A 21,660-nucleotide genomic window follows, 5' to 3' on the forward strand; every position below is an offset into this window, starting at 1 on the left:
AACAGACTGTGCAAACTCTGGAACAGAGCAAAGTCGGTAACATTTCTGCCTAAATCCTGGCTTAGAAGAATTTTCATTTAAATGTTTTTCCCTCCCCCCTGCCTTCAGGAATGAAAATATAGAGCGTTTCAAAAGCTTACTGCCTCTTTTCTAAGTTATTAATGGTGCTGCCCAGCTTGTGTTTAGAGTCTCAAGCTGTCTGTGTGTAATACGAGATGCAAGCCACAAACTGACAGTCTATATTTAAAGTCACAATACGTTTCTGCTCCTGGAAATTTAGAAACATGGGCTTAAGGACAAGCAAATTAGTTTCTCAGCAAGAGAGGATAGAGGAGGGCAAGTCCTCTGTTGGCGTAACTGCGTATTTCGATAAATTTGGGAAGAGAGAATTTGGCCTGAACAGTTCAAGTGATCACAGACACTTTGCTGTGCCACAGTAGCATTCATTTTGGTATAGTCATAAAAAGATGGGGGGGGGGGGGTAGGGGAGAAGGGAATGGATTCTGATTCGATAAACTGAGAAAAGTCAATGGAAAAACTCTGGGTTTTCAGTGCTGCAGTAGCAGGATGTGGCTCCATATCTATTATAAGACTTGGGTATATAATTTTTCCTGTTTTAATTCAAAGGCAGTAGTTTTAGTAAACAAACTGCCAATAGCAGAATTATTTATCATACCATGGTATCAGTAATGAAGGCAGAAAGTACAGGCAGGATTGCTGGGAGCTGCCTGCGGTTCAGGGTTTGATCCAATGATTGCTGTAAGAATATTTGGTCTGTATGGATGTTGACACTGACGATGTCTTCCAAGCTGTGAATGAGGCAGGCTGATCCAGCAGAAATGGTACAGTGAACAAGATCTCTGCAATTCTTGCCAGCAATTTCTATTTTCCCTTCGGTCTTTTTTGCAAGTTCAAATAAACCTGAAGGATTAGATGCTAGCTTTATCTCTTATTTTGTTTTGTTTTATTCAGCAGTTTAACAGATTAAAGCTTGTTTTCTATTATTAGCAGAAAAGAAACATCCAGGGTAGTTCAGGATTCTGAGACTTTGGGTTTAGATGTGTAAATTACTGCCATTGGTCCTCTGAAAATGTGTGTGCAGGAGGGTGGTAGAGACTCATCGGGGTACATTTTGCTCATTGGGCAATATTAGCAAGATCTGGGCTTGCATCCTTTAGTGACAGGTTTGGCCAGCTGAAGAGTTCAGGTCTGGCTCAATAGTCCTGAGTATATTACACCTCTCAGATAGACTCAGGTTGTCAGACAACCCTAAAGAAGGCCCTGAGGTGTATCTAGGTGAAGTGTTACTTCTCATGGGAGAATATCACTGTAGTTTTTGTCTTCGTTCAGAATGCAGAACAGCTGATGAGTCAAGCTTTCTTATAATTTCCAAAATCTGGGCAGGAATTTTGAGCTTGAACCATTTCAAGAGCATATGATTGCCAGTAAAAATAAGTGGTTTGCAGTCTAGCTAGAATTCTGATTGAAGTAAAGTCACTATCTATTCTCTGCTTGCCGTCATAATTTCCCTTACTGTTTCAGACAGGATGTTCCTGTATCTTTTTTCAGTCTGCATCTCTTTGTTTTTTAAATCACACATCATATTTACAGATCAAGAAAAAAAATTAATTTAAGGCAAGTTTGATAGTACTGTATGCCTATATAATGCAGATTTGATGCATTGTTTTTGTAATGGTAAAGGTTTTGGGGGGGTAGGGTTTTGGGAAAAGTCTCATTTTTGTTGTAAAATTCCAGCAGTTTTGGTGAGTTAGAAGATACTGAAAGATCAGTGTATTGACAGGCACTGCACAGCATGGACAGCAGATGTTTGGCAGAGAAGGAGAGTGTTTGGGAAGACAAATTTGTTCATAACCATAGTGAAAATCTTTGAAATGGGTGTGAAAATGCATGAAGTGTCAGCAAAGCCTTTGACTATATTGAACTTATTAATTCTTTGCTGGGTACCTGCGGGTGAGACCACAGAGCAGCTGCCTACTGATGTAAACAGAACAGTGTTAAGTTACCTAATTGCTCATGTTCTTTGCTTATCTTCTTGTATTCACTCACAGCTGATAAGGGATTTTTATTCATTCTATAAATACAGTATGATCCTGACAATTCAGGTGAGAGCAGAGTAGAAAGACTACCATTTCAGATTTGAAGTGTTCACATCTGTGAACTCTGCAAATGTATTCTGCCTCTATGGGGGTGCTACACCACCTAACCTCAGACAGTTTCCATGCCCAGCTCAGATATCCTGTCTCAGTCAATGGGCTCTCAATATACTCAGAACAGAGGCAGGCTAGTCAGTAATTCAGCCTGCCTGTGTCAGGCCGTGTGTGGTATATTTATTCCATCATTCATTGTTACTGGACATTTGTATGTGGCTGGAATAAAAGGGACTACCTAAGTAAGAAGTCTGCTACCAAAGCCAAAAATGGAATTTGGGCTTCTGTTTCACTGGCTGGGATTCAGTACAATATTGTGTTGTGAATAACCCTCCACTTTCACTTTGTATTATTATTATGATGATGATACAAAAGGGACCTATCCTCATTGCAGGAATGGGAACTTCCCGGAGTGCTACTTTTAAATGCATCTCGTGCTGGTGTTATTCCGCTCCTATCTGCCAGGATGCACAGGCAGTAGCTACCTGTATTATTAAAAAATCTGAGGAATTCCGCAAATCTGACAGACTGTATTTGGATGGCAGTTTTTGCCCCCTTACTTTTTGATTGTGGTGGTCTTGGTTTCTGAGTCATTTCAGAACCCAGTTCCAAGGCAATGGGACAGCTCAAGTGAGGTGAATAACACACCCAAATAAACATCACCAGAGCAAAGGTTCAGTCTGGGGATGCACTGAGCTATGCAAAGCCATCTTTGGGGGTCAAAGGTGTTCATCCTTTTGGAGAAGGTGCTCTGCACCCCACAGGAATTAATCTTTATGAGGCATGCTGGGACCATTTTATCTGGGGCCTCTTGTGCTCTATGTGCCAGCTGTCAAAGGAATTCGGGGATGAGAAGAGCAGTTTCTAGACCCTGCTATTCCCCGTCACCTAGTGGCAGATACAGTCTTCCTTCTGGGTTGATAAGGAAGCAGTGTAGTCTTGTGCTGCATAGAGGAATTGGACTAAAAAGAGGACAGGAGGCCAGAATGAATCTCAGGCCATGTCTCAGCTGCAAAGAGAGAAGGAGGGACAAGAATACAGTGGAGCAAAGTAAGCCTTGTGACCTGCATGGTTTCCCTCTGCATTGCTAGCTGTAGCTCAGCAGCAGCCCAGGAGCAAAGCCCCTGCACTGTGCTGCTGAGGGAGAGCAAAGCTCCCACACTGCCTGTGCCCAGGGGCAGCAGGTCTCAATGCCACCGCTGCCCAGCTTCTCCAGCCTGCAGGAACGACAGCTAGGACTTCTGCCAAAATGAGCAAAGTAGGTGTGGGCTGTCCCTTGCAGACAGGTTGAGAGCTTGGAAAAGGTGGTCCTGCATGAGGGCGAAATGACCTATAGCTGTGAATGGCAAGAGTCTGGTTCTGAGAGCAGGCTTAGCCCTATCTTTCATTTGTAACAAGATATATTGCATGTCCTTTGCATGTTCCTGGAGCGATACCACTACCATTCACTCAAAGCCTGTGAAAAGCCACAAATGATCCCCACAGACTTTTAACCATATTATTCGCTCCCTTGGAAATAGATTTCATTTTACTGCCTTTAATCAATGGAAGCGCTTGTCCGTGACAGTAACTAATAAACAAAAATGGGGGCTACTGATTATGCAAATGTTGGTCTTCACTGTGAAGTCTGTGAGCATTTATAAGTGAGGAATTCTGTGGATTTTAATAACCTCTCATTTTTAGCACAGAAAGCTTTAAATATGTCTCACAAGCATTTATGTAAACTGAATACCTTGGCTTGTATATATATCTTCCACCACTGTGCATATGAATTGGAAAATTCAGCTTTTTACCCCAGGGGCTTCTCCCAGACACCCTGATTGCCTGCGATGTGGATGTGAAAGTTTGCAAATTGAAAGGCTAAGAATACACCTGAAATTTCAGTAATTAGCAGCAGAAATTTTGGCTAACTGCTAAGCTAGGGGGAGAGGGCAGAGTGTCTGTCCAAATAGGAGTCTGCTTTTTTAAAATACACTGTTCTCAGCATTTCCAGGGACTGCTTCTCCCAAAAAAGCAAACAATTTACATAGCAGATGTTAAAGATTCAGGTTATAGCTGGTTACATGCTTAAGCCTACTAGTATTACTGAATTGTTCAGTGCCTGCATCTCATTGCTGCTGCTGCTGCACCTTTCTTTCTAGGCTCTTGTGGAATATACCGTGTATCCATCACTGTTCAAATGACTGAGTCCAATCAGCAAAGCCTTTTGAAAAACAGGCTTTCGGGACTGCATTCTCTAATGAAAGTCTGTTTGTGTGTCTGCTCTGTGGAGTGCCTGTCTCTATTGTTAGTGAGGGATTAGTATTCCTAGAGCATAGAGAAATTCAAGCCAACGTAGGGATCTGATTGTGCTAGGTGCTGTACAGATACCCTTTCTTCAAAAGGCTAATAGACTACATAGAGAGGACAGATTACAGGTAGGAGAGAAATGACTGATTTCCGGGGCCCCAGCTGGAGAGACAGCTTTTGGCTATAGGAAGTTGCTTATATAAGCCAGGAGGCAGGAATTAGTATTGATTCCAGTAGATCCAGTGAGACAATGGCTCATTGCCTCCCACTCTTTAATTTTTTAATGTATGCTTTGTAAAAATGTAGCTCAGAAGTCATTTAGCAGCTGGCTTACTTGTTTCTCACAGAAAGATCAGCAAACTTTTAAGTATGGTGTTTGGCACGAGTAGGATCTTGGTTTAGATTTTTTGCTTTGTATCTGAGTTGTGACAGGAAATGCATGAAAAATTGAGAGACGTACAGATGCTGCAGCAGTAAGAATACATAAGCACCTTAGTTGGGCAGGTATTTGGACAGCAGACTGACTGTGTTCTACTCACTTTTGAAAGACTTAAGTTCCTAAGTCAAATGAATTTGACAGTGTTGAGCTCAGTAATGAGCTCATGAAAAATCCACCAACTGCTAAGCGTTCTGAAAAACTACTTGGCGAATGAATAAAAGTGGCACTTGGAAAAATCAGGTTTGGTTTGCCAACAATTTATGAACAGGAAAAGAAAAAAGAACTGTCTCTTCTGGATAATTTATTTCTAACCCATAACTCAACTACATGCAGTAACGATACTGGAACATAATAACAACAGGCAAGCAGCTCATAATTCCTAGCTGAAATAAGATCTGTACTCCTCAGTTTCTCCAAGAGTCAGCATGATCTAATTCACTTCAGATTCCTCTCTCTCCAATGTTGGCATGGAAATCAAGCGCACTATCTATGCTATGCTGATCTCTTACTGCCTATGTACCTTGCACGTGTAGTTTCACCAATGAGACATCTGGCTAAGCGATTTTCCTCTTAATTAATCTTCTCATCTGCAGAGGAGGCCAGCTTCTCATACCTTCTTCTCTTCTGACATATGTTTCACCACAGGGTTCTTCCTGATGAAGCAGAAAACTTCACTTAAAATCTCAACGGGTTAAACTTGTTCTGCTGCATTTAAGTTTTAAAGTGATTTTTTCCCTTCTCTCTCCCTCTTTTTTTTTTTAATTTTAGGAGAAAAAAATAAACACAGTTATTTCATCAGGGCATACCTCTTTCTTCTTCAGATAAGCCCTGAAATGGAGTTAAGCTTTTTATCACTAAGTTGCAGGGGGGCTTTTGAACATACCCTGAGACAGCTGCATGTCATCGTGAGTGATAAATGACTGTTTTACCAGGGACTGCATGTTTAAAATGTCTTGTTTTCTGAGGCAGTTCACATTATGAGGAGCATATGCGACAACCTCATAGCAATGCGGAATCAGACACAAAGTCTATACATATGTGTGGGTGTTTAGATTTGCAAACAGAGGGAGTTTTTGTAACAGCAAACCTACCAGATAGATTTGATTACTTATAAATATAATATGCATATATAGAGAGTATATCTATATGGATACATATATACACACAGGTATATATGTACACACACATCCCTTTTCACTATGCTTATACTTCTTCACTACTAAGACTTCTGTTGGTGGAGAATGTTATTACCCTGACTGCATCTCTGTTCAGAGACCAATACCCATAAACTCATCTTTCCGCTTTTATATTATGGATGCCTTCAAAAATAGCACAAAATGACCAAGTTTTTGAAGGCTTAGCAGAGGCATAAATTCAGTAACAAGAAAGAAAGTGAGAAGATAGCTTGGGCTATATATAAAGAGCTGGAAAATATTACAAAATATCCTTTTTATATGATACAGTAAAACGTCAGCTAGAGGGCCTATCTTCAAACTATCTCTTGCAGACACCAAATTCAGGTTTCTCTCCACTGACTGTAGTTAGGGCCAGGGCCTGGCAGCTCCAGATGGTATAGACACTGAATCACTCCCTGTTTTTAATTTAGCCATCACAACAGCGTCTTAATCCATCTTGGACACTATTATAGGACCCACGTCCCAGTAGGCAAAGATTCAGAGAAAAGCAATGAAAATGATTTAAGAGATGAGGAGGAAATACATGTTCCGTATGGACCAAGCTATTTAAAAGGGGAGAACCATGGGTTAGAAAAGGCCAAGTCTCTACTGTTCTTGGGGGTGTGAATGGTGCAGGTTTAAACCTCAGGCAGACAGGTGTTTGAGTCAGGAGTGTGTTCCTTCAGGAGCCTTGTTGTGCTGGGAGAATTTGACAGGTGTATCTCTTCAGAATACTCCTTCCTGGACAGTTTTCTAGAAAAACTGATCGTTTTAACATGCTCATGCCAAAATAAAAGGAGCTTCTTTACAAAATAACTACCCTACTTTGGAAGTGGAATACTCACTGAAAAATGAGTTCAGTTTTATTCTGTAGTTCTATGTCCCCCTCAAAGAGATATTGGAAAAAAGAATTTATATTGGAGCAGCTTTCGCAGAATTGTTACTATAGGATCCTTCTATGTAAGCAAGATTTATTTTCTTTACCCAACACAAGTAAGTTTGTTTTCTCTGAAGAAGCATCCTTATTTACATGAAAATGAGAGATTCCTCATCTGCTAATTGGATATTTCAAAAATTTCAGTCATTTAAGATGGGATGAAAATGCAGCCCCTTGTGACCAACTTCAGCTAAAGCAAATACTCCTCATTTAAAGCAAATAGCCCACGAATTGCTTTGTAACAGGTGATTAAAAAGGTATGTGTATGAATAAGTAGAGAAAAAATATTTCTAGTGAATTGTGAAGTGTTAGCATGAAAGTTATGTCATCCAAGAATTCAGGCATCATGTGTAATTTTTTGAAAATACTGAAGCAGCTTTGAAATGATACATTCTAGATTTTTATGTTTTATTTCTATCTTCTGGGGTCTGTATGTGTATATCATTGAATTCCACTTTCAAGGTTTTCTTCACATCTATTAGGCTTAGAAATTTAGCAATTTCTAATGAAATCTAAACATTTTCAAGGGTTTCTGTTACTTCCTGAGGCATTAAGGAGGCACTTTACAAACTAGAGCTCACTAGCTAGCAGAGTTTTTCTTCTAACTAGAAGATAGCTCATTCAAGTGCCATTGAGCATGAATTTCTTGATGTATCCCTGATGCAAAGATGCTGTCACAGAGTGGACTAGTCTCTGATCGTTATTCCTTTGGCACACCTGCCCTCTCAGGTTGTCTGGTCAGCTCAGCTAACAGATATCCTCTGCAGCTCTTATTCCTTCATGCCTGTCCCTTTCTCAGCCTGCAGATAAGTGCTCATATCTCAGCAAAGGAAAGACGGGCAGGTCCCAGTTGTTGAATGCCATTTCCTCCCTTCTTTCAAGGTCATTCCACAAGTCCTGGCAGTGGGAAGGAAAAGAAGCTGTAACCAGAGGCTAGGAAGACATAAATCTTCCCTTGTCAGCCTCTAGGTTGGAGCTGTGTTTCCTCTGGGAGTTGCCCCCTCTTCCGTCTCCATCCCTGTTCTGTTCTCCATTGGTTTCTCATCTTTGCAGACTGCTGTGAAACACCACCTCCCCCTCTCCAGATCTTTCCTGTCATCACATAGGAATTTTTATTTACAACCTGAGACACTTTTTTTACATTCTGGATCCCATGATTAGGAGAGTTTATTATTGTCCATCTCCCTTGAATTTCCTTAGTTACGTCAGTGGAGTTTGCTTTTTTGGAATCTCTGTTGCACACAAAGCCAATTTTCCCTTCAGTGAACTCATCAGGATTTTTTTATTTTAAAAAACAAACCAAGCCTGGTCTATCAGTTCCTAGTAGTAATTCAGCCCTTGGTGGTAACAGGGAGGATGCACAGGAACTTTACAGGAAAACCTGCATAAGGAGTTGAGCAGAGCAGACCGAGGGAAAAAAAACTTTCATTCAGAGCCATACTTCCCTTCCAATTTCCCCTTTGCTTTGGGAAAAGAGGAAGTCATGTTTTTCACTTTCCTTTTCATAATCACTCACTGTGCTCTGAGCACTGAGTTGCTTTCTCCCATTACTCGTCCTATCCCTGCCCCAGTAATGAAGAACAGTGGAGTGAATGGGAGAATTTGAAGTTATTTCACCCTTTAAGAAAGTGGGCTTTCAATGATATAGACACACCATGAGATAAAAGTCTCCTGACCCTGTACCCCAAGCCATAACCACAAAGCCAGTGATCTATGGTGACTTCCTGTAGTGAGAGATGGCACAGATAGGCTTGCCCTGAAGGGAGCTGGTTTGCTCATAGCCTGGGCTCACTCTATCTTTCTGTGTTTTGAGCTCTCCACTGAATCTCTCCTTCCCCCTCATTAATTACATGCTCTCACCATTCTTCCACTGCCATCCTTCCCATTCCCTCTCGACAAAATCCAATCTTCTCCATTGTAGAAATGTATCTTTTTTGTTTTGCTGTGATTATTCTGTAAATTCTTCAGGACAGAAATCATCTCTTCTTCTATCTCCTCTCTAAACAAAAATCACCAAAAAGTTGCTTACCAGTTCGGTGCTCATCATAGGCAGCACTGACCACTTTCATCTTCACAAGTTACCTCATCAAGTTGCTCATTCTAGATAGAGACTGAGGCCTCCTGAAGTATAAAGATAAAATGTAAAAACAACCTTCAGTATGACATCATCTGGCAGAGCATATTGAGCTGGAAGCATTTTAGGGTTTTCTCCTTGAAAATATTTTTCCCCTAAACATACTCATTTGTATTCTATGAGATAGTCTCTAGACTGTGGAGAACAAAGCAGACTGGATATCCAGCGGAGTTTTTAAGTGCATTAAAGGTAGCATGTTTCAAAGCCACGTGTCTGAACACTTAAGCACCATGGAAGAAATGAAGTAGCAGGTGGTAATACATGGAAACATGATTGTTCTAATCTTCACACTTTTCAACTTGCCAAAACCTAGCTCTGTGACACAATGTGTGACAAAAAGCAAAAATAAGGGATGCTGTGCACACATGCACACACTCACATAAGGGAACATAAAACCCAAGGAAACCACTCAGCTTCAGATTTTTTTCTAAGCCACATTTCATATCTTGTAAGTCATTTTCAGCAATGAGGATGTGGCTTTACCAGACTTATGTGGAACCTCGTAAACCTGGGTATAGAGTGAGGAGTTCTTGGGAGATTTCCTTTACTTGTACAAGTTCTTAATGATATTTCAGAAGTCCCATTTTGACCAGTGCATGTATAAAAAACTGGATGACCCATTTTTCTTTTTCTTACCTGTCAAGAAATGAGAAGATAATAAGAAGAGGTGTCCACCACATGTGCCCTGTTTCCTGCTGTAACTTTTGGTACATGTTCTCTGAGCAGCTCTTGCTGAAAACATACAATTTCATCACCTGAGGGCCTGGCATGTAAATAAATATTTGTCTGTTTCTGTCTCCTTCAGGTTTGTGCAGAGATTCTCACAACCTTACTCACAAGTTATCATTGCATTGCCGAAACCAATGGCATTGAGATAATTGTACCCTGAAATCTGAGCTTACTCGTATTGATTTCATTGGACTTTGGATCAGAATTTGCTGCTTGCAGATCTTCACTTTTTAATATTAGTCTATTTCCAATGCCTTGATTTATCTTGAGGCAGGCTCATCTTCTACCAGCACAGATTTTAATGAAGGTGAAATGATTTATCAGTGGTAACTAGAGCTCTTGTGGGAGCCAGCACTGAAGGCAGGGGGGAAGAGAGGAAGAAGGGGAGCAAACAAAGATAAACTGATTCTGTATGCTCCCGAAGAAGAGTACTTCCAGCATATTCAAGGTGCTTTCACATTAAGAAAAGATGTCTGTGGCTCCTGAGCTTATTTTCCCTGTGGATTAATGATCCGTAAGGGACTCCATGTACTAAGGAGGAGTAAATCACCCCTCCTACCTTTGGCAGGCAGGAATGCGACTACGGAGATAAATGCTTTTGCATTTCTCCTGAACTTTGCTATCACTCCTTGGTAAAAGATTTCCCCTTCTGGAATCCATTAAAATCTGTGAATCTCAGACAAAGACTCCTCTTCCGCCTCCTACGCTCCTTGTGAGATGCTTAATCTCTGCATCGTGAGGACATAACTGGTTGTGAGCTGGAAACAGCATGAGCCAAGTCCTTCTCCTCTTGGGTTACCTCTGCTGATTGCCTTTGCTTGGGATGAATGAAACCTTTCGTTTCAATAACATCTGACTTGCGTCAGAAGGTGACTGACTGACTGGAGCAAGAACAGGGTGGTAGAGATACATGAAGCTGCTCATTTTAAAAGTGTCTTTCCTAAGAAAGTAAACAACAGCTTTAAACACTGGGTGAGAAAGCAAGAGGAAGTACCACTGCATGACACTGCTTTTAAGATAAAATGCAGCCTAAGGCGGTGGACATTTTCCCCCTACTCCTCTTCATGACTTCCATTTCCTTTAAGGAAAAGGTCATGCCTTCTGTCCCGGGTTGTTAAGAGTGCTCTCTAGGCGGGAAGTGCATCCTGTGTCCTGTTTTCTCCAGAGGCCAGTAGCAAAGCAGATGGGAGCATGAATTCCACATTCCTGCTTCCACTGTGCCGTTTTTAAGTGATCTGTGTACTGCATCACTGAGTAGGTCTCCCTTCTTTTCAAATGTGGTGCAGCTGAGCCCTGGGACCTTGCAGAGGCCAGCAGCTGCTGGAGGTGACCAATTGTAAAGGCACACAGGGGAAATGCGAGCTGCTGCCTTTTGAAGGACTGGGTACCTATTTTTGTCAGATACAAAATTGCAGCAATAACTGGGAGGGAGGAGTACATGTCCTGTAATTAAAATCACCTCTGTTATTCATTGCAGAGGAGAAGGACATATTTTCCTCATCAGATAAAACTTGGAAACTGGAACAGCAAAGCATAAAGAGGAGGCAATCATATTTAGGGATACCCTTCAAGGCCATGAGACCTTAGGGAATAAGAACTTGTAGCAATGAAATGGGAAAGGAGAAACTCCCAGATTCAGCAGAGGCTGAGACCTCACTGCTGTGACATCTTTTCTCATCCCATTTGTCTACTTTGAAGATGTCTGCTGTGTGATCAAGAAATGAAACTACGTTGTCGTGGGTGCATCATTAACAGTAGCCAAAGCTCAGGTTTTGTCTTCACATGCTGCGAGCCAGTGTCCGTTTGCTAGAAGAAAGTGCTGTTATCGACAATACGCTGGCCTCCCTTCTCTCTTTGCCTTCCCTACCTCCAACACTTTTAGCACAAGAAAACAAAAGTAGCAGAAGCAACTGTGTGCCACTGGAAGAAAGCAAGAGAGATCAAGGCTGTCTGTAATGCCCCCATGTCCTGCAACAGCAAGGAATTTCTTTCATAAAAATGATAAGGTGATCATAGAAAGAAGACTGTAACTCATACTAAAGACTAGCATAAATTCAAATAGATCCTGCTACTGAGACTTGGAGGGAAGCAGGGAGATGGGATGAGAAACCTTCCCAACCTCAGATGTGGTGAGTGGTGTAAACCTGACAGGGTGAGCAAAGCATCAGCCACCCACCCAAGAAATTCACGGATACCACAAGAGGCACCAGCGTAGGTGTCATGTCAGTGAGCTTTGGATCAGGTGCCTGTGCATCAGTGCTAAGTTGCTCAAAGCTGCTGCAGAGCTTTGAGTATCTTTTCACGTGCTTGAGTGGAAAAATAACTTCCCAGATCACACAGCTGTGGAAAGATCAGCTTAGATGCATAACTTCTTGAGGTTTAGAGGAATATATTTGCTAAGTGCAGAGTCCCTTCAGTACACACTGCATCTCGCACTCAACCCACTTGATTTTTAAGAAGTGCACCTCAGCACAGATTTATTATAATAAATTCTAATCTAGGTCTTCCAAAGCAGAGGGCATTTCACCAGAAGTGACAGCAGATCTAACACATGCTATGCTCAGCAGCAAACAGCCAGGAACAGGGCTTGTGGGTGGCCGATGGAAGTCTGCTGAGCAGGTACTGATGAATGCTGGTGTCCAGCTTAACAATTGGTTTCATTTGCCATTATTTGGCATGTTAAGTTAACAGCTTGCTGTCTGTAGGTACAAGCATCTGTATTCTTAAGAGGACATACACATCTTCTCTTCCTCACAGAGCATAATCCTTTTGGGGAGAGATACAAAGAGGGATGCAAAATTAGTCCCATGACAGGCACAGAGCCATGGCACTCCAGCTGTGGCCAAGGGTGCATCATCTCTCTGAGCACCCACAGCATTCATCCCACTGCTGTTGAAGGAAAGGCTTTTGATCAGTTCCTCTAACAAGAGATGTAGGAGGCCTCAGGGCTGCAATAGTTGCCATGGGACATAACAGTTCCGCAATCACAGATGATTATACATGCTGGGGTGCCTTGCAGAACAGGGATGAGAGGGAAGGCTGTCTGCGTATCCTCTTGTCCCTGACTGGATGTCCCCATCTCTCTGTTGTGTCCAGCTGCCCCCCCAGCCCCTTGCCCAGGTGCTCCGCTTGGCTGTGTCTGAGGTCTCTTCCTGGTACCAAGCAGAATATCTCAAAAGAATCAGGATGAATACAGCTCTCCAAAGCATCCACAGTGAAAGACAGGGAGGGCAGCTTATCCACATCCTCTTTCTGTACGTAGGTTGGCGCTGGTCTGTCTGGGCTGTGGAGATGCCTTCCAAAGGAGCAAATGACTTCATCCTTGATACAACATCATGCAGCCCTCAAAGGTCTTGCTGGATCGACTCCCTTTGGGGCCTGCGGCCTGTGAGAGATGGAATCACCCGCTATCTTAAGGCAACAAGGGGAGAAACAATAGGTCCCTCAGCCTCTACTCAGCCTCACTACAGACCTCAGGAAATCAGGGAAAAGAATTCCCTCTCTTTCACATTCCTCATCCTTTCTGGGTTGTTTCCAATCTGTCTTCTACCTAATGTGATTTGACATCTATTTTTCCTGTCCAGCTCCTTTGTTTCACTGCCATTCCCCATCAAGCCATGCTGTGGCATTACCAGACCTGCACTTGTATTTGTCTTGGCCCTCACCAGCTGACTGTTAGGTCACACCAGCATTGAGGAAAAGAGACTCTCTTTCTCAGGGACACTGCCACTTCTTCAGGTCTGCTACAATATCTGTGAAAAGCGCTTTCCAAGGCAGGTTTGATCCTGATGGTCCTGGGCATTCTTACCTGACCAGGACTTAAATATTTGTTCAGCTCTACCCATGGAAGTGGTGTTAGAACATAAGCATGGAGCCATAGGTCCATCTTCAACATTAGAGCCAGAAGTAGATGCCTAAGGGAGAGGAGAAGCACAGGGCAAGCATCTGGGAATTTGAGGCACAGGAACTACTTGAGCCAGAGTTAGTATTTTAGTAGTAGTTAGTGCCTAAGGGGTTCCTTCAGATATAAAGTCCTTTGCATTTACCAGAATTCCTTATATGATATAAGTTAAGCTCCTGCTCACATCCCAACTCAATACTTGGTGGGACTGAGCCTTATTTCCCCCTCTGCCCTTCTCTTGAATGATTTTTTTTAACTTAAAATTGAAGAAATTCAGCCTCGAGAGCGAACAGCCTGTGACAGGGAGCTTGTGTCAGGGAGCAAAGGAATCCCTCTGCCTTGTTCCCTCAGGTAACCACAGTGCCTCCAGGAGCCATACAGAATTGTAGCCATTACTTTATCTGCTCATCCTGTCTTACAGCCAGCTGCGCAGCAGTAGCCAGCCCCAGCAACGCAAACGGCTGTCGCCTGAAGCAATCCATGCACTTCAGCAGAGCACAAGGGTTGCCATCCTGCCTAGCCCCTGTCTGGGAACGCGAGGGGGTGAGAAGAATGGGGAAAATCTCTGCCACTCCTTCTTCCTTCGTCATTCAGTGGAGCTCCTACCTGTCACCAAAAAATGTTTGGTGGAAGGCTTCAGGGCAGTAAGGCCAGATTATTGCATATGTCCCTTGCTTTACAAAGCATGCACATATCCCCGGTTCTTGCTAACTCTCTCATAAAGGGACTCCCAAGAGCAAAGAAACTAGAAAGAAAAACCTTATTAGCGTCTGTCTGTGTGCTTAACTCTCATGGGGTGGTGTTGGGGGACAGGGAAAGGCTACTGAATATCATGAAAGTAGTTTAGTGGATTTAGAAACACAGGCATTGAGGTCTGATGGAGGAGGGAATTTAAGTTGACAGAGAAGCCCTGTGAAAGAACAGGCTATTTTATCCACTTCCTTCAGGTTTCTGTTCTTTCTACGCAGAGGGAACCAAAAAATGTAAAAGGGATGTGGGCTTTACTCCTCTCTGACTTGTAACAGACACATACTTGTGTCCGAACCTTGCCCTAACATGAAGTACAGCCCAGCTCCCTCTGAAATAAACTGCGGTTCACACATATCTCAGGGTGGAACTTGGCTCTTAAACAAGGTTTAACAGGAGTCTGCGCTGGCTGAACTCTGCTTATGACTTCATATTTTCCAGGGCTGTGCTGGTGCAGTTGGTTTGTTCTTTTTTTTTCCCTTGTTCTCTTTTTTCTAATAGGTGTTTCAGTGGGATAACTTGACCTCATGATACTGTTCCAAAGCTGACTTCTTTGCAGGCAGTGGTAAATAGTTTGCGAATGTTATGAAAGGGCTTTGAGAAATATGCAAGCTCTTTCATGACTGTTTGAGAAGGCAGATTTTTGCGGTCCTGTTAGGCAGCATCAACTGGTGAATTAATCTGAGAAGTGCTAAGACAGAGAGGGCAGACAGAGGCTGTATCTGATGATCTTGAAAATGAATCCTTGGTTCTGTCCTGTTTCTAGTATTCGTAAAAGCGGGAATTTGAAAGCTTTCACCACTGGCCCAACTGTGTACTTGGAATCCGTGGGAGATTTGCCACCGACTTCAAAGGGAAAAGAAGCAGCAACAAAGAGTGCTTTTACAAATCCCACCTTGCATGTATACCCCTTGCTAGTTCACTTTGTTGGAACGATGCTCTGCTTTGATATTAGTATAAATCGGACAGCAATGATTATTGCAGCTATTCAGCTGCAGAGCATGATTACGGCGGATTCAGCTGTGGAAGAGCAACAGTCCTCCAAGCAGGGAGGGAGGCGCAGAGTAACAGCTCTGCCCTAGGGTCCCTATTTAGACAGCTGAGAGAAAGCTCTTCTTAGTGCATTACAATGTATATGCTTCTGCAGAGAATACCATGCTCTCAACTTTTGCCCTGGCCTTCTGGAGCCTCTGTATTTCAAAGGAGTCAGTTGGATATGAAAAGCTATAGTTTTCCATTCTGTTCAGAGAGACCTAGTGAGGAATTATGCAGCTGTTTTCCCCCTTACGTTTCTCTTTGTGGAAACCTGTTTATTCTGGGTGCAGATTTATAATACACTCCATCCCCTCCAGAAAGAGCATTCCTGCTTTTTGCCCTCTCTGTTTGCACCTTGCCAGCTCCCTTCCCATTAACTGGTCGACCAACAGTGAAACCATATGGTGACTTGGATCAGTCTGCCAATAAATAAATATCCTCCCCCCCCCCCTTTTTTTTTGATGGGCTGGTTTTCTACTGGATCAGCTTAAGTGGAAAAGGGCTGGGAACAAGACTTCCCTTTTCAGCTGTGATGTGGCAGCCAGGTCAAATCACAACGATTCACTCTCAGCTTTCCTGCATGTATGTTTCATGCATTTAGGAAAGAAGCAACCTAAAGGCTTTAAATACAGTAAGCCAAAAATATGCTGATCAGAGAAGTGCCTGAGCAAGCGTTTGTTGCTATTGAAAAGTATTAGACCATATTTCTTTGCTTAATGACACAGATTAATCCTCCGTTGAAGTTGCCAGGGCTGTCCAAGCTGAATCTGGCTTTAAAGGTTTAAAATATAGTCCAAACTATTAAAATGTAGCATTTTGACCAAAAAGGAGCAAAAAATATCTCAACAATGTCCTTTTGGCTTTTGTTTTGCTGTTTAAACCACTAAAGACATGCTCTACGTGTTTTGATATGGTCCCCAACACTGGCATTTTTAATTAGTGACCAAAATATGAATATTATCTAAGTATTTCCACCCACTGCTCCTTCTGTTTTCAGACCAGTTTTCTAATGAAATGAGGCTTATACATTCCTTGTGTCTATATGCCTGCTTCATCATCTGTTCATCCATCTGTCAGTTCCCATCAATAACTTTTGGATCCACTGACCGATGTCAGCCAAATCTGAAAGAGAAGCAGAAGCCTCAGAGGTGATTGTGGTCCTGCAGGTTGTGTGAAAGTGAGTATCTGGATGCAGAGGCATTCAAGGAAGGGCACCTGGAGCCTCTCCTGTCTGGCAGCAGCATTGCACACATGCCAAGCTCTAGAATAGCCACAATGCTTGGAGCATCATGTAAAGCTCAGGTATCATGGACTGTTGATCCAAGCTGGGGTTATTGTTGCATAGGTAGATTGGGGTTGCTAAATGACAAAGGACACAAATCCTTAAGGATACTAGTCTTAAACAATTAGTTCATTGTTCTTCACTGCAGTGCATATGTATCCACTGGTTCACCCCAGTGTACAAGACCTGCAAATATGCATGTGAGCGGTAGCACAAAAAGGACTCATTATTAAGAGAATAAACTAAGGGGAGTTCTTTTCTAGTTAGGAATATACTAGTATCTAATTTTGGCAAGATAAGATTGCTGTTTCCGTGAACATGACTGTAACTTCATAGACCAAATGCAGAGAAGTAAAACAGTTTTAGCACCTGCTGGAGAGATCTAGCCCTACTGATGAGTGCATGTTGATCTCTGTGAAAAGGCTCTGACTACCTTTTAGAAAGGGTAAGCCCTCAGCACAGTCTTTGAAAGAGGATGGTTGGATAATGCCAACAGTTATGGCTGGTGTTCATTTTTCTGAATTATAGACTCCTAAAGCCTAGGCCTTTAATCTAAGCTAGTCTAGGTTTACTGTCTGGTTGATGGGAAAAGAAATTCCCAGCCCTTTCCCCAAGATCCATCACACCTTCATGGAGGTGAATGGATCTCCTTTCACATAAGGGTGTCCTCTCTGAAGCATCTGCAGAGGCAGTGTAGATCACTTAGGTTCCTTTCTAGTGGTCAGACATCTCACCAAGCTGGTTGTTAGCTCCCCAACAACATGGTACTGTTCACTTTTCATTATGAGAGAGTAGTATTACTAATGACTTATTAATGAATCTCATAACAATAAAAGTACCTCACTAAAAAACATTCAGTATAGGGCATCAATGCCATTTTTATGTTCAGCTTTGTTAATGTGTTCAATATGCTATTTATCAAATAATGCCAGACAACTGTCCAAAAATAACAGACAAGCAAGACTTTTTTTTCTTTAGCAATTATTGCACAATCTGACGAGAATTGTTCAGATGAATGACAGATGGTAAAGAAGTTTTGCTAAAATTACTCAACTCAATTCAGACAGCTTGGAGTGATATGTGAATGCTTTTCAGATGATAAAGCAAGCTCTGTTCTGTATTTTTAAATGGAGAAGATATATAAAAGAAATCACATATTTATTGCAGAAAATAAGAAATTCTTGGAAAATAAGAAATGTTGTTACTCTAAGCTATTGTTTGCCTTGGAAGTTTCTAATGTGTTTCAATGCGTCTTATTTTCTTTGTTTAATATGCTTGATATTTAAAACATTTGGAAGATTGCTTCCACTATAGATATCTCCATTAACAATATTAACCTCATCAGTGCTCCGGGACAGAACTCTGTGTCCCTAAAGAGCATATGCTAAACATCCTGACATTTCCACTTGCAATGCTTAGTAGACAGGGCCTTAGGCAAGCACCGATATATGAGCTGGGTGTAGCTGGGTACAGTTCCTATCAAATAAGGAAGGGGATGGAGAAGAGAAAGCTCCTGTTTCCAAGAGTTATCATCTGTAGGACTGCTTTGCTAAATGTCACTGTTGGGGAAAAGAGAAAAAGGAAGAAACCTGCCTATGTTAAAAAAGTTGTTACAATTTTCTAAGGAGAGCAGCCGGGCACTAAATTCTTCAAACTGTCAGGAAAATATCCTTGTACATAACTACTTGCTTTCACTAGGTTCCAGGGGATTTCTAGGTTGCATCACCTATAATTTAAGCACAAGGTCAAGCCTTTCCATCTCAGAACTATAAACAGACATTTTTCAGCTTTAATAAAAAAAACTGCCATGTTTCTTTCCTTGCATGGCAATGTTCATTAAAACAAATTGTCTGCGAGCAACAGAACCAATGAAACACTCTTTTGGACTTATGTCTGTAAATCTTGCCACCAACAAACACCGGCTCCCTCGCACAGCAGCTCCACTGGGCAAGGAACAGTGCGTTGCTGCAGCTCCTCTGGATCTATGTGCATGACAACTGGAAAGCACATGGTGACTGGAGATCTGGCTGCTGCTGAACACAGCATATAATTGCTGAGTTCTTGCTGCCTTTTCTTCACTGCTGAACTAATCTGGTCTCCCTTTTCTCTTCAGGCTACAGTTTCCATGAAAATTGAGGCAAAGTGCTTATCTTTGACTGTTCTGCCTTTAAACACAGTTGGAGCTGAATAATGGAGTCAAAACTTATAAAGGTTAGAAGGATAGACAGTCAGGCACACAGCAGGAACACCTACACTTCCTATAGAAAATCAGCCTAAAAATGCTGTCAAATGTATTTGATGGGAATATTTGAGATATTAACAAACAATTCAATCTGTCTTAGTCAGAGGAACTAATTTTAACCAGTGTTTGTCTTGAATCATGCCACATCCAGAAAGGGGTGTATTTCAAACAAAAACTAAAATCCGAATGTTAAGAAGCTGTTACGTTATAAAATCAAGCACAGCAACATTAAAAAATGCAGAGATCATCTTATCTTCTGATGGTGTGGTCTGTTGTGGACTGTTAGGTACAAACTGAAAGAACATGTTAAATAACTACAAGCAGTTAAACAGTTAAATTATCTCGCTAGAGCATGTAACCCTTTAGACATGGTTTGGGAAGGAGTTATCAATACACCACATGTCGTCTAAGACGTCTTGGCCTCTGACTTTCCACTGAAAGGTTCTGGCTCAAATTTTTATCCTTATGTTTCTCACATGTGAAGTTTAGGTCACTTAGGTATGCTTTTTCATGGATTGTTTCTCAAGAATTTTACAAGTTAAGTAAGTACTGTTACAGATTGTCAGATGGGCTTTTTCTACTTCTGTAGTCAGCTACTTTGATTACCTATGATCATTTGCAACATTTGCAGTGGTTAATCAATTAAGTCAGTGACTCTTCCATTCCGTGGATTGCTTTGATCTCCATGAATACGCAAATGTCTGTTTTGATCCTGATTTGACTCAGCAAGACTCAGCAAGAATAACAAGAGGTTCAAATTGTTGCCTTTGGAGGAAAGTCAGGTAGAAATTATTTGGCAGATTTTCTGGGTATTTAGTATTTCTTTCAAAACCCTCCATATTAAAAAGGCTTCAAAAGGAATGCTCTGTTTCTGATGAAGAGGGAAAAGGTGGGAGGAGAAAGGACATATGCAGGAAGACTGCCTGATGATGGACTGTACCTTCTGGATTGATTCATACCCCATTTGTCACTCCTGCCTTAATGAAGCAATAACAGGTCAATTTATCTTCCCCAGCAAGATGTTGTACATTTGGAGTGTGAGCCGACTTTGACAGTGGGAAAAGATGTAAATGATGGCCTGGTTACATTAACATATCTCCATGGAAATGTCAGAAACTCTCTTTGCACAGATATGAGTTTAAACATCAGGCAGACAAAACAGGGTGCAACTAGCAGGTTGCCACGTGCAGCATTTTTTGAAAGAGATTAGACCCTCTTCCAGTTCCACATGTCTTACACACCCTCTGCGTGGTAAGAAGGTAGTGTTTGCTCTGCAGACCTCAAGCAGCTTTCCCATAGGAGCACACAGGAAAACCCTACCACAATACATGGGCAACCAGACAACCACTGGGTGGACCTTGGTGGCTTCCTACATTCCATCTCTAAAGACAGGTTTTCCATAGCATCCTTTTTTGAGCTTCATTGCCCGCTCATGAAGGAGGTCCAGTGCCATTGGAGGCAGCTACTTTCACAGCTTCTCCACTGCTCTGGGCTTCTTATATCTGGCCTGAAATCTTCTCATCCTTCCCAGTATTGTAAGCAGCAGAGAGCCCCGTCTGAATTTCTCTGTTAATTTTTTAGTGTACATATTCACATACATGTGCCACATCATTAAATATGTTTCACTGCAGGGGACATGCCTGCCTAGAGTTAATGCTGTCTCAAGTACTTTGCTGTATGGGCACTTTAAGGTTATAGCATACGCGGTATTTCTAAGGAGAGAGTGCCATTTTAATGTTCTTACAGGATGCACATTGTTTAATTGCCATCAGAATCGGTGGTTCGCATGCAGCCAACCTAAACTAAAGAGCTAAATTATTTTGATGTGTGTCTCTAGTAAATGCAAGTGGAAAAAAAAGAATATTTGGTTCAAATTGAAAGAGGAATGGGGGGGTGCATTCTTTTGGGGGATAAACAGAAATGTTTGATTTAACTCAAATGTTTTTGTTTGGGTTATATAACCCTTTAAAACAAAGTCTTGTCTTTTATAATTTATGCCGGTTGAAATTTTTATTTCAAAATGCAGAATATCTGTGCAGTTTTAAAAAATCCTTAGTAGTTTTCACCTAAAATAATTTCCCAAATTTCATGAACATTTTCCCCTTTCTTCCCCTTGGAGCTGCATATCATTATTTTGGGGGAAACTGACTTTTAGCATATCTCTCAATCTCTGATATTCATGAAGAACCAAGTGCATTTCAGCTTCACAAAAGAAAGAGAAGCCATGTAGATGATGTCATTACTCCCTGAAATGTTGGCAAATTTTATTTTGTCTTATTTCTTTTATAACATTCCAGAACGGTCCAAAAGGGGTAAGAGTCTGACAGCATGAACCAGAATGAAAAGTAAATTGCTGAAATTATGTGGCAACCCTGATCTAATTAAACTAATTTGATAATGCCCCGTTATCCTTATTATATTACAGAAGTGTCAAAACTCTTCCATAGACCTTTATTTTAATTGCATCAGAGAGGATTTTGTCTTCTCAGAATTAATGACAAAGTATTTGCTAGCTAGCACAGCAAGAGGATTGGGCCCAGTGTATTTTAATTTTGTAGATATTTTTAACTTACATGATTTAC

General features: G+C 41.7%; 1 protein-coding gene and 1 long non-coding RNA gene across 2 annotated transcripts in view; one reads left to right on the plus strand and one right to left on the minus strand.

Annotated features, from left to right (window-relative positions):
• Positions 1–21,660, plus strand: part of GYPC (glycophorin C (Gerbich blood group)) — a 40,123-nt gene that overhangs the window by 637 nt on the left and 17,826 nt on the right. The gene's annotated exons all lie outside the window — the stretch shown is intronic.
• On the minus strand, positions 492–9,169 carry LOC112994231 (uncharacterized). The gene is made up of 3 exons (XR_003261889.2): positions 9,038–9,169; positions 5,417–5,549; positions 492–921 (listed from the first exon to the last, which is right to left on the minus strand). It is a non-coding gene; the product is annotated as an uncharacterized LOC112994231 (long non-coding RNA).

The sequence above is a fragment of the Dromaius novaehollandiae genome, chromosome 7 (genome assembly GCF_036370855.1).
Source record: "Dromaius novaehollandiae isolate bDroNov1 chromosome 7, bDroNov1.hap1, whole genome shotgun sequence".
Lineage (NCBI taxonomy): Eukaryota > Metazoa > Chordata > Aves > Casuariiformes > Dromaiidae > Dromaius > Dromaius novaehollandiae.